We start from the raw sequence: 12,831 nt of genomic DNA on the forward strand, positions 1-12,831 counted from the left end.
AGATCGCTTTGTAGCCTGGATTCCACCCGCTCGAACACGCCCCCCACCCCCCAAAGGGGGAAACGCTTAGAACAGCTCAGCCAAGGGAAAGGGGCACTGGCAAAAGGGAGAGAAGGACGGAAAATGAGCAGACTAATGGCTCTCTGTGGGGCTGCACAGCTCTGAATAGCAGGGAAAACAGTTCCATTGCACTTTTCTTCATTCTCAGATTCCTGGCAGTGGAAACACACAAAGCAATTGCCAATAATTAATAGATAGATTGATTGAGAATAGATGCGGCATATGGAAAATGCATTCATTGCCAGGTAGATAGATTAATGGATAATGGATAGAATGATAGACAAATAACAGATAGACAGGATAGGAACATGATAAATACTCTAGTTGGACCAATATATTATAAATAGATTTTACTCTTTTCATTGCCAAGTAGAATATACGGCTTCCTAGGGGAGAGTTATTACAGTGACCCGAGTAAAGCAAAAGACTATTGTAACAATAAATCAGATGCGCAAGTGATTATCTTTATTCTATGGTGGTTGTGTGTATAGATTTGTGTCAGACCTCAGATTTTTATTAATATTCAGGTATTTCCTGAGTTTTTACTGTTCTGTGAAAAGCTTTACAAGGAAATAATTTGGAGGGTGCAGTATAGAAGGGTGGGCTACAGGGATCCCAATTTTTTTTTATCCACTAGGTATACTTTGCAGATTCGAGGTTAAGAAATAAATTGTTGCTATTTGTCTAGCAATGTCTTAGTGAACTGTTATCAAGCGCAGGCGGTGGGGGATAGTTTGCCTTTGACTCGAAGTAGTTAGGCCTGGACTTTTATCAATGCAAAATGCTCTCCTGATTGAAACCAGGCGTGTGGCACAATGCAGTACCTGTTGTCCATTACCTACCAACTGTTTCTATCGCTATCCTGCACGGTAAATAATGAAACAACCAAGTCTTCTGCACCCTTCCCAGTTCCTTCCCACCCACTATTGAACTGTCCCACATGGGATCGCTCAATTAAGGCTGATCGGCCAACTTTGTTGGAAAATAATGTAGTCTCCCAGTCGGATCTTCCTAATGTTGCTGGGAAAGGAACAGATGCAGCCTCAGCCTGGACTGCACATTGTGACTGCAGGAGCGATTAGTGGGGGCACTGAAGTCCTACAAGGAATTATCTATTGTACCAGGGCAGGTTGCTCCTTGTAGAGTCCAGCTTTGTGCTGCTATGTGCCCTTAAGGCTTGTAATCAAGTTATGTACGGGCTTCCCCCTGCCAAGTATCTATAATGACTTCTGGCAATAAACATATAAGTTCTATAAATGATAAGCGTTGTATTACCGTATTCCCTAAGACCCCCCAACAGGGGTCCTACTTAATTGCAAGCCTAAATGTCTCTAATAACCTATACTCCCGTGTACATACTGCACACAGGGTTAGCTCGTACATACCTATGAATTCATTGTGCCACTTCTCTCACCGTTGATGTCCTACTCTAAAGAACTGCCTGGATAGGAGACAGATATAGGATCCCAGAACATAACACAAACCTTGATTTAATGATACAGCTTCATACCACATTCGTTTCTTTAATAGTTTTCATCTATTGTCTTCTTATTCTAAGGGCTAGACATCTATCTCTCTCCCCTGATAATTATATTCTACTTTGAAATAAAGAGTTAAATCTGTTAATAATCTATCTACCCAACTACAATAGTTACCATTTTCCTATTCTTTTGTTCGAATATCTATCTATCTATCTATCTATCTATCATCCATCCATCCATCCATCCATCCATCCATCCATCCATCCATCCATCCATCCATCCATCCATCCATCCATCCATCCATCCATCCATCCATCCATCCATCTATCTATCAATCTATCTATCTATCTTTTATTTATCATCTATCACTAGTTTATCCATTTCTTCATGTTATCTATATTTAATCTATAAATTTAATTATCTAGCTATCTATTTTTATTTGTTTAATATCCATCCGTTTATGCATCTATCTCATGCATCTACTGTATCTACCTATATCACCATGTTTAATTATTTAGCTATCTATTTTAATCTGTTTAATATACATTTGTCTATCTATCTATCTATCTATCTATCTATCTATCTATCTATCTATCTATCTATCTAGTCTGTTTATCTCTATTATCCGATTATTTTAACATAGGCTAAAACGCAATAATTCCCAGACAGAGGAGAGGAGACTCAGGGAAGGGTCCCACTAAGCTGTATAAGTGGTAAGTAGGTTTCTCCCATGAAAGTGATCCCCCTAAATCACATCCTGCTGGTGACAGTGACAATGCTGCTACGGATATAAAGCTATAAGAGGGATACTGAAAGCTTATTAATGAAAGTGGAAAGCCTGTTGCATTTAAAGGCCGATCTCCCTCCATAAAGACCCGCTGGAGTGAATCTGGTTGCACTTGTTGAATAGAGCCTATTGAATGGGCATTGTAAAGCCAGCAGGCCCATCACTAGTGCACCATTCAGGCTTTCTGAGGCCGCACCGCCGCCAGCTCGGGGCATATGAAATCATCCCATTCACTGGCTCTCATTGCAGGTCTCTATCAGCCCCACTACCAACACTCTGCGCTACTGCTGCGACTCGCAGTCAATCAAAGCGACAGCTCTTATTGAGTCATTCATTCTGGACCTCAATCTCTCAGTGATCTAAAGAATACTTGCTAGCAAGTTATATCTAGCTATAACATTTCACATGGCTCTATACACCCTCACAATCCATGCAGGACTCATTAAACATAATCAGTAATTGCATACCAGTAAATACATCTTCAGGGCTTCACTGGGGGGCCGATTCACTAACTTCGAGTGAAGGATTGGAAGGTAAAAAACTTCGAATTTCGAAGTTTTTTTTGGGCTACTTCGACCATCGAATGGGCTACTTCGACCATCGAATGGGCTACTTCGACCTTCAACTACGACTACGACTTCGAATCGAAGGATTTGAACTAAAAATCGTTCGACTATTCGACCATTCGATAGTCGAAGTACTGTCTCTTTAAAAAAAACTTCGACCCCCTAGTTCGCCATCTAAAAGCTACCAAAGTCAATGTTAGCCTATGGGGAAGGTCCCCATAGGCTTGGCTAACTTTTTTTGATCGAAGGATATTCCTTCGATCGTTGGATTAAAATCCTTCGAATCGTTCGATTCAAAGGATTTAATCGTTCGATCGAAGGAATTATCCTTCGATCGTTCGATCGAACTATCTGCGCTAAATCCTTCGACTTCGATATTCGAAGTCGAAGGATTTTAATTCCTAGTCGAATATCGAGGGTTAATTAACCCTCGATATTCGACCCTAAGTGAATCGGCCCCTTAATGTACTCTCTAATCCAGGTCTGGACTGAAAGCCAAAAGAGGCCCTGTCATTTCTAGTACACAGAGGCCCAACCAGTTCCCCACTAGCCCACTCCACAGTGACTGTCAATGGCATCACAGCAGCCCCTCTTTCATTTGCCAGAACTTACAGATTGCCAGCCCAGGCCTGCTCTAGTCACACAGTTAGAAAATATTATTGGAAGATTACAAAAAAAGGAGGACCAGAGCAAAGATACATGTCAGTGTGCCTGGCATTGTGATTGGGCTTGAATTGTATATACCTGGCAATTTGAATGGATAATGATAAATAGATAATGAATAGATGTATGGTCTTGTGGGCATTTTGGACAATAATCTATTGTTTATACTTAGGGGCTGATTCACAATGGGTCGAATATCGAGGGTTAATTAACCCTCGATATTCGACTAGGAATTAAAATCCTTCGACTTCGAATATCGAAGTCGAAGGATTTAGCGCAAATACTGCGATCGTACGATCTAAGGATTATTCCTTCGATCGAACGATTAAATCCTTCGAATCGAACGAATTGAGTTCGGTAGCTTTTAGATGGCGAACTAGGGGGTCGAAGTTTTTTTTAAAGAGACAGTACTTCGACTATCGAATGGTCGAATAGTCGAACGATTTTTAGTTAGAATCCTTCGATTCGAAGTCGTAGTCGTAGTCGAAGGTCGAAGTAGCCCATTCGATGGTCGAAGTAGCCCAAAAAATACTTCGAAATTCGAAGTTTTTTTACTTCGAATCCTTCACTCGAATTTAGTGAATCGGCCCCTTAATGTGAACAGCATGTTTTAGGTAATGGACACAGCTTTTAGATAGTCCAAGATCAAGCCAACTGCTGCAGCTAGCCCTAAATAGGAGAAGTTTAGGGATGTCGCGGACTGTTCGCCCGCGAACTAATTCGCGCGAACATCGAATGTTCCAGTCCGCCGAATGTTCGCGAACGTTGCGCGACGTTCGCCAATTTGGGTTCGCCTTAGCTGGCGCTTATTTTTGACCTCTCACCCCAGACCAGCAGATACATGGCAGCCAATCAGGAAGCTCTCCCTCCTGGACCACCCCCAGACCCCCTGGACCACTCCCCTTCCATATATAAACTGAAGCCCTGCAGCGTTTTTTCATTCTGCCTGTGTGTGCTTGGAAGAGCTAGTGTAGGGAGAGAGCTGTTGAGTGATTTGAGGGACAGTTGATAGTAACTTTGCTGGCTAGTAATCTACTTGATACTGCTCTGTATTGTAGGGACAGAACTCTGCAGGGATTTGAGGGACATTTTAGGTTAGGTAGCTTTGCTGGCTAGTAATCTACCTTCTACTACAGTGCTCTGTATGTAGCTGCTGTGGGCAGCTGTCCTGCTGCTGATCTCTCATCTGCTGACTGCTGCCTGTAACCCAATAGTCCTTGTAAGGACTGCTTTTATTTTCTTTTTTGTTTTTTTACTTTGCTACTATAAGAGCCCAGTGCTATTAGTCTAGCTGTGTTGGGGAGTGGGACTGGTGTGCTGCTCCTAGTAGTTCAGCACCAACCAGAGTAATTTTTTTTTTAATATACATATATATATATTTTTATTTTACTTATCTTACTGTTCTTTAACGTGTCCAGTGCTGTTTGCTGTTCTTCATAGTAGTGCACCAATAGTAGTGCACTTGCAGGCATTGTTTGCCCAGTGTGTTCTTCAAACAACTGCCACCTAGCTGTGTGAGCTTGTTCACATTCTGTCTAAATATCAATAATAATACCGTCTCCAGAAACACCACCTGAGTGACGTTTTTCAAGCAGCAATAATATATTCTGTATCCACTGCTGTAGTGTATACGTTGACCTTGCAGGCATTGTTTGCCCAGTGTGTTCTTCAAACAACTGCCGCCTAGCTGTGTGAGCTTTTTCACATTCTGTCTAAATATCAATAATAATACCGTCTCCAGAAACACCACCTGAGTGACGTTTTTCAAGCAGCAATAATATATTCCGTATCCACTGCTGTAGTGTATACGTTGACCTTGCAGGCATTGTTTGCCCAGTGTGTTCTTCAAACAACTGCCGCCTAGCTGTGTGAGCTTGTTCACATTCTGTCTAAATATCAATAATAATACCGTCTCCAGAAACACCACCTGAGTGACGTTTTCCAAGCAGCAATAATATATTCCGTATCCACTGCTGTAGTGTATACGTTGCCCTTGCAGGCATTGTTTGCCCAGTCTTTAACCAAGTGCCACCTAGCTGTGTGAGCTTTTTCACATTCCGTGTCCAGAAACATCACCTGAGTGACGTAGTGTGATTTCTGCCCAAACGCAGCGCTGTGTCAACAATGTATTTTTCAGATACATTTTTGCCCTTGATCCCCCTCTGGCATGCCACTGTCCAGGTCGTTTCACCCTTTAAACAACTTTAAAATCATTTTTCTGGCCAGAAATGTCTTTTCTAGCTTTTAAAATTCGCCTTCCCATTGAAGTCTATGGGGTTCGCGACGTTCGCAAACCGTTCGCATTTTTGACGCAAGTTCGCGAATATGTTCGCGAACATTTTTTCCGCCATTCGCTACATCTCTAGAGAAGTTTGGATGCACCTTAGAGCCATATTTAGTTGAGTTGAACCCCAATTTCATTCCTGTCATTTTGGAAAGCTCAGAGTGATTGGATCATAGACAATTAATTCACATCAGTACCTGGTCATCTCTGAAGTTGCCAGAAAACCGTGCCCTCTAGGGATGGGCGAATTTTTTCAGCTTGTTTCCACAGAAAAATGATGCCCATAGACTTGTATGCGCAACAACATTTTTTTGACATAGACTTTAATGGCCGTCTGCGACATTTCGCTGGTGGCAAATTTTTTGCGAAACAAAATGGGGTCAAATTCGCCCATCCCACTGCCCTCCTAAACTCCCCTAATACTCTTTATATATTGGAATGTTTCTTTTATATTTCTCCAGAAATAATTCTCAGAAATAAAGTCTGTATTCCTTTATTTTCTTCATATAGCTGTCTTAAAAGGGTTGTTCACCTTTAAAGGGGTTGTTCTCCTCTGAGTTAACTTTAAGTATGCTATAGAGAGGAATATTCTGAGACAATTTGCAATTGGTTTTCATTTTTTATTATTTGTGGTTTTTGAGTTATTTAGCTTTTTATTCAGCAGCTCTGCAGTTTGCAATATCAGCAATCTGGTTGATAGGGTCCAAATTACCCTAGCAACCATGCTTTGATATGAATACGAGACTGAAATATGAATAGGAGAGGGCCTATTTTTTATTATAGAATATCACTCTGTACATCACACTAAAAGTTAAGTCAAAGGTGAACAATCCCTTTAAAGAAAAAAAGAGCAGCAGTTTCAAAGGCTTTCTAATGGACAGTGATTATTTGCTTGACTCTCACTATTAGGAAGAGACCACTTACAGCCCCCCGCATCACTATAAACCAGCAGAGCCCTTCTTGCACTACTGAGTCTAACAATGCACTGTGACAACAAAAAACTTCCAAGTCTCAGGTTAACCCACCAATTTTGAAAAGCCATATGCCTTATATATAAGGCAGCAGGGATGCAAGCAGTAGGACATAGTGATTATTAAACATTTCTTCTCATAACCTGCTTTTATGTTGATATGCTCATTTTAAGAGTCAGAGTTTAGTGTTTATAAAAAAACTCCCCATTGCTATTTCAAATATGTGATTATCCAGTTAGTGGCCAATATGGCAGATGCACTCCCATTCTGTGTCAGGAAAAGCAGTGAAGGGTGGGAGACTATCAGCCAGTGAAGGGTGGGAGACTATCAGCCTGGGATTTGTGCGTGAGAAATCCCAGCTCAGGAACATCAGGGAAGGTCCCAAGTCTCTAGCCTTCAGCTGCTTTTTAAGCATTAAGGGCACTGGAGCAGATGCAATTAGCATGCTCCCAGCACTGCTTCCCCAGCTCCATATTGTCATAACTGTCATCATGGCAGTAACATGAAAAGACTGCTAAGTCTTAATATTACCAATGCATTTTATTATGATCATTGGTCTCTAGATTAATTTAATATGGTGAATTAATGAAATAAGAGCAAATTATAACATTTAGTTGTATCTACCAAACAGAATACCCTACGGGGGCCAGGAGGGCAGCGTGGCCCTGACCGTGTGGTCTGCTGCATGGTAGTCTGTCCTTTAGCTGAAATGAACTGCAAGTTGGCAAGAGTGCAATCCGGCGGGCAGCTGTCATGGACGGTGGAGTGTTTGGAGTGGGAGAACAATGGACACTGAGCCCTCTGAAGTTCTTTATGGGGGGGGTCACATAGTAGTTATGGTACTGCTGCAAAGGGCATGAACTATCATAACTGTTGTACTTCACTTCCTGCCTTGCAAGTAGCTGAATTACTGCAAGACTGCTGCACTCTGTTTCAGCAACACTTTACTCATGGGGTGTGACCAACTGCCTTGGGCGACCAGCTGGCCACGTTGCCCCCACGTCGTCCAGGCAGACAGAATAAGGGATCCCTATACAAAAGCAGGAGCAGTGGTGTAAGTAGATATTACTAGGCCCCACTGCAAATTCTTTTTCAGGCCCCCAATATATCTAGAGGTTGCCCTGTTTTACCAATATTTATTGAAATTGTACATGAGTTAGGGCCTCATGGGCCCCTATACCTCCTGGGCCCCTCTGCAGCTGCAGGTCTGCTTCCTCTATAGTTACACCCCTGAGCAGGAGGGATGCATTTGATACCAATCATATGTAACAATGAACAGGTAATAAAATAATGCAATTAGCACTAATGTAAAGGACTTTTATACCTACATTTTAGACATTGACATGAGGCAAATGCTTCATTCACTCATGTCTATGCTATAAACACACATATTCACTATAATGACACACAAGAAAAGAAGCAAAATAACAGTACGTCATAGAGAAACTTGTTAATCCTATTAGTTTGACCAGAGATTGCATCTGACTTTTCCTTAGTATAAGAAACTCAGTAGTATAAGAAACTCATACTTATATGCAAAAAGATACATTTATTTTATTAATGTATTTGAAAGAGCTCACTTACAAATGCAAAACTCTAGAATTAAATATTTCCATATTTCATTATTGTGACAAAGATCTGTTTGCTTTTATTAAAAAAACAATAATTTCCTAACCTGCATGCTTTTTTTTTAAATATTGCATTGGATATTTATAAAAACTTAAGGTTGCTTCCTATAAAGCTTATATGTCCTTCAGGCAGGATTAGTTCTAAACCAAAGATATACAATGTTTTAAATGATTTAAATAAACTTGTTCAGCATTGTCAGGCAATAACAAATAAAAACATAACAAAAGTTTTAAATTTGCTTACATTGTCCTTTTACTGTAAATACTTGGAACAGAACAGGCTTATATAAATATTATTGTTTTGCCTATAGTGAATATAGACAACTGATTAAAATATAAAACTATAAAAATATAAAATTTAGATTGTAGCTAGACTCTAACAGGCAAGGTCTTCTTTATCTTCTGTATCAGTCAGCATTTGTATATAACTTGTATGTTTGAGCCACAGAATATACAGCATGTGAACTTTTTAAAAGCGTATTATTATTATAAATAATAATGTTGTTGGAACATGACCTTCTTTCACAAATGTTAAACCATGTTTAAATACAAATACAGCTAAGCCCAAAATTGTAATGTATTAAAAAATAAACATGGTTTTCCCATTTACCTTGCTGAACTGGGTGAATGGGAGAGACATTGGATTACACTCTCGTCATTCTCTGATCTGTGGTGCTCAGAGCAAATATATTCAATTACATGAATGGCACTGAAAGAGTTGTATTCTGGATAAGTTTAAGGTTGCTTACAACAGTTTCTCTGCTGCATCTATAAATGCTCACTATTTGTAGATTCAGAATAGCATGATTCCCTTTTCAATGAAACCTAGTATAAATGGCTTTTGACCAAAGTGTATTTTGACAAAATAGAAATATATTAACATAAACCTTAAAAATCTATCTCCATTGTTTGATCTTTTGTGTATGTGTCAATGTTTTATTTCATTCATGCCTATGAAGCATAACTCAGCACTAGAAGAGGCAGCCACTAGGTGGCACACCTTATGGTGATTACTTGCAATGATTTCTCCGGATCCACATTCAGCTACTGAAAATGCAAAGTCATTAGTCACATCATCAAGATTCTAATTAAAAAATGCAAATCCTGCAATCTGCAATCTGTGTTTGTAAGTATTTGTATGTATTTTTGCACTAATTTTAGTACTCGTAGTAGCCCAGGGAGAAGCTGCCACACTGTCTAATAGACTTAATGTTTGTATCAGTTGCACTCCCATGTAGACTGATCCCAGTCACATGATTTAAACATTTTTTTGATTTTTAATGCAACCCAAAGTTTATATAATCAAAGAAATGTATATTTCATTAACAATAAGGTGTTTACAATCAGTGTCAGACTGGGATGCAAAGGGCCCACCAGTAAACCTTACACCGTGGGCTCACTTTCCAAACTATTATTCCTTCTCTCTTCACTCATCCTGTTTATTCTCCTAGTCTTTTATATCTACTTACTATATTCTTTCATTATAAAGCATTTTTTCCCATAAAGAAATAGGGATTGACCATGAAATAGACCAAATATTTAGAAGCAAGAGGGCCCACTGACACCTGGGCCCACCGGCAGTTTTCCTGGTATCCTTGTGGGCCAGTCCGACACTGTTTTACAATAAAGAGTCTAAAATAGCCTTCATTCATCATCATATTTGGAAACCTGTTATTCAGAAAGTTCTACAATATGGCAATTCCATTTCCCATTTCCTTTCATTCTGACTGATTTTCTGTCTTTCACAGAATAAGTAGACTACTTTGCACTGTGATATAATGTTTTGGATGTTGTTAATAAAAATGTTATGCCATTAGGTTTTGTATTAGGTTTTTCTTAAAAATTTTCTGTAGTTTTAAGGCAATCTGTACTAGAGAATTGTGTGTTGTCATAAGGTTCCTTGGACATTTTAAATTTTTATTTTAATGTGTAGAAAAGGGGGGATCAGGAGGAATGCAGATCACAGAATAAAAGGGAAAAGGGCACAGGGTCACTCTTTACCAGTTTCCTTCTGTCTGCATGCTGCCCTGCAATTATGGGTTTGCTTTGCTATTAGTCTATATCAAACATTTTGGGGTTGATTTATAGAGCTCCCAGATACAAGCACAAGAGAACGTAGGGGCATAAGGGATACAAATGTGCACTCCTTAGTGCTCATTCCAAAAGCAATTGCATCTAGCTGTGCTTTGCAGCTACTGACAGACTGCCTAACTTACATCTGAATGATGTACAACTTAGGGGACAGGTAAGGAGTAGAAAGAAGGATGCCTCTCCCCATCCACCCCTTACAAATACAGATCTTCCAGCAGTGCGCTATTCATGCATGGGGATGCAGATCTCTGTGCTCTGTATTGGTGCACGTCAGGTTGCTTAGTGGAAAAAACATGATGGAGTGACCTCTCTGATCCTAGGGGTGCAAGAGTTGGCTTTATATATATATATATATATATATATATATATATATATATATATATATATATATATATATATATATATATAACATATTCCAATGTGCTTCACAGAAATTATGCATCAGTCCTTGTAAAGCTTACAGCTTAAGGTTCCTATAACATTTACACATTGTTTTCAGTTTTGGTGATAACCAATTAACTTGCCAGTATGTGTTTGGAGTATGAAAGAAAACCAGAGAACTTGGAGGAAACCCAAGCAAGCCAGACAGGATTTTTGTTGGGGGGGGGACAAATAGTCTGACTGTAGATCACTACATTCCACACTTTTTTAAGACCATGATATCTGCTTGGCAAAATTTATTAGTGATCAAAAAAAAGAAACAGGCAAAGATTTAAAAACATGTGAAAAATCTAATTTCAGAAATTCAGTATTTGTCAGTATCCTATAAAATAAAGTTGAAGTGTCTCTGCGTCTAGTCCCTGTGTCCGTGGGATTGCGCTACTGCGCATGTGCCCCACAGACCATCTCTGGCGCTACTGCGCATGTGCCCCACGGACCTGCCGGCGCTACAGCGGGACATCCTGCTCCTTGTAACCGTGTTCCCTTCTTTCTCTCCCCCGTTCCCTTTGTCTCTCATTATGTGTCCCATCTGACGTCACTCGCACCGTCCCATTCTCCCTGTACGTTCCCTGCTTCCATGTCCTGCTAAAACTTTGACGCAATCGTTAAGGAAGAAGAGGAAAAGAGCCGCCCGCCTTGCTACGAGCAACTGTCACCTCGGCACTGGGAGCCCCGGCACTGCCACCTGAATGGATGGGCATGGGGAAAAGAGCCGGAATCTCTTACCCCGGGGCTGAGTGGCTGCCCCCGCCTCTCGCAGCCCCTCACCTCCTCCTACTGCTGCTGCCTCTGGCTATTTGGGGGGACACCGGTAAGCGCTCTCTTACTGCCCTTCGGCCTGTCTAATAATTCACATTAACAGTGTCGGGGGTTGCAGTTCAGCAACAACTGGGGAGACATAGTAGGTTAAACCAATTGAATCAATACCCAGCACTGGACTCCTATCCTATATAATCCTATCCTATATCCTATCCTATATAATAAAGTTGAAGTGTCTCTGCGTCCAGTCCCTGTGTCCGTGGGATTGCGCTACTGCGCATGTGCCCCACGGACCGTCTCTGGCGAATTTTCTACATATGTTCTAGCGCCCGTTAATTTAACGGGCTTAATGTCTAGTAACTGTATAAATGTATCAACTCCAAAAATGCATTAATTAAAGACAGCATCAGATGATGAGAATACATTATTAACTGGTGTACCTTACTACACTCTCATAACACATACATATATTTTTACATTTCCTCTGGATAGAAATCTATGTTTACAGATGTTTACTGAAAAGAGATTAAATAAAAGTATCTGACCCATGATATTTCCCAAAGGCATGAACTACTTATTGTCATCACTCATTCCATCTGGCCATCCATATGTTTTTAATTTGCAGTCTCCACCCACTTAACACATTATTGTGTATAAATGTTTCTAATACCAAACATTTTGCAAAGCCAAAAAATAATTAGATACAGTATATGTATCATTAACTCATTAAAACAACTTGTAATATTAAAGTGACACTAAACACTGTTGCGTTGCAATGCTTAACCACACTTTGGTAAATTGTTGCTGGACTACAAATCCCAGCATACTTTAATTTGGGACCTGTTATCCAGAATTATTGGTAACTGGTGCTTTCTGGATAACAGATTTTTCCTTAATTTGGTGTCTTACATTTATTAGATAATCATATCAATATTAAATATGCCCAATAGACTGGGTCTGCTTCCAATAAGGATTAATTATATCTTCATTTGGATCAAGTACAAGGAACTGTTTTATTATTACAGAGAAAAAGGAAATCATTTTTTAAAATTTGGATTATTTTGATAAAATAGAGTCTATGGGAGACAGCATTTCCGTAA

The sequence above is a fragment of the Xenopus laevis genome, chromosome 5S (genome assembly GCF_017654675.1).
Source record: "Xenopus laevis strain J_2021 chromosome 5S, Xenopus_laevis_v10.1, whole genome shotgun sequence".
NCBI classification, from domain to species: domain Eukaryota; kingdom Metazoa; phylum Chordata; class Amphibia; order Anura; family Pipidae; genus Xenopus; species Xenopus laevis.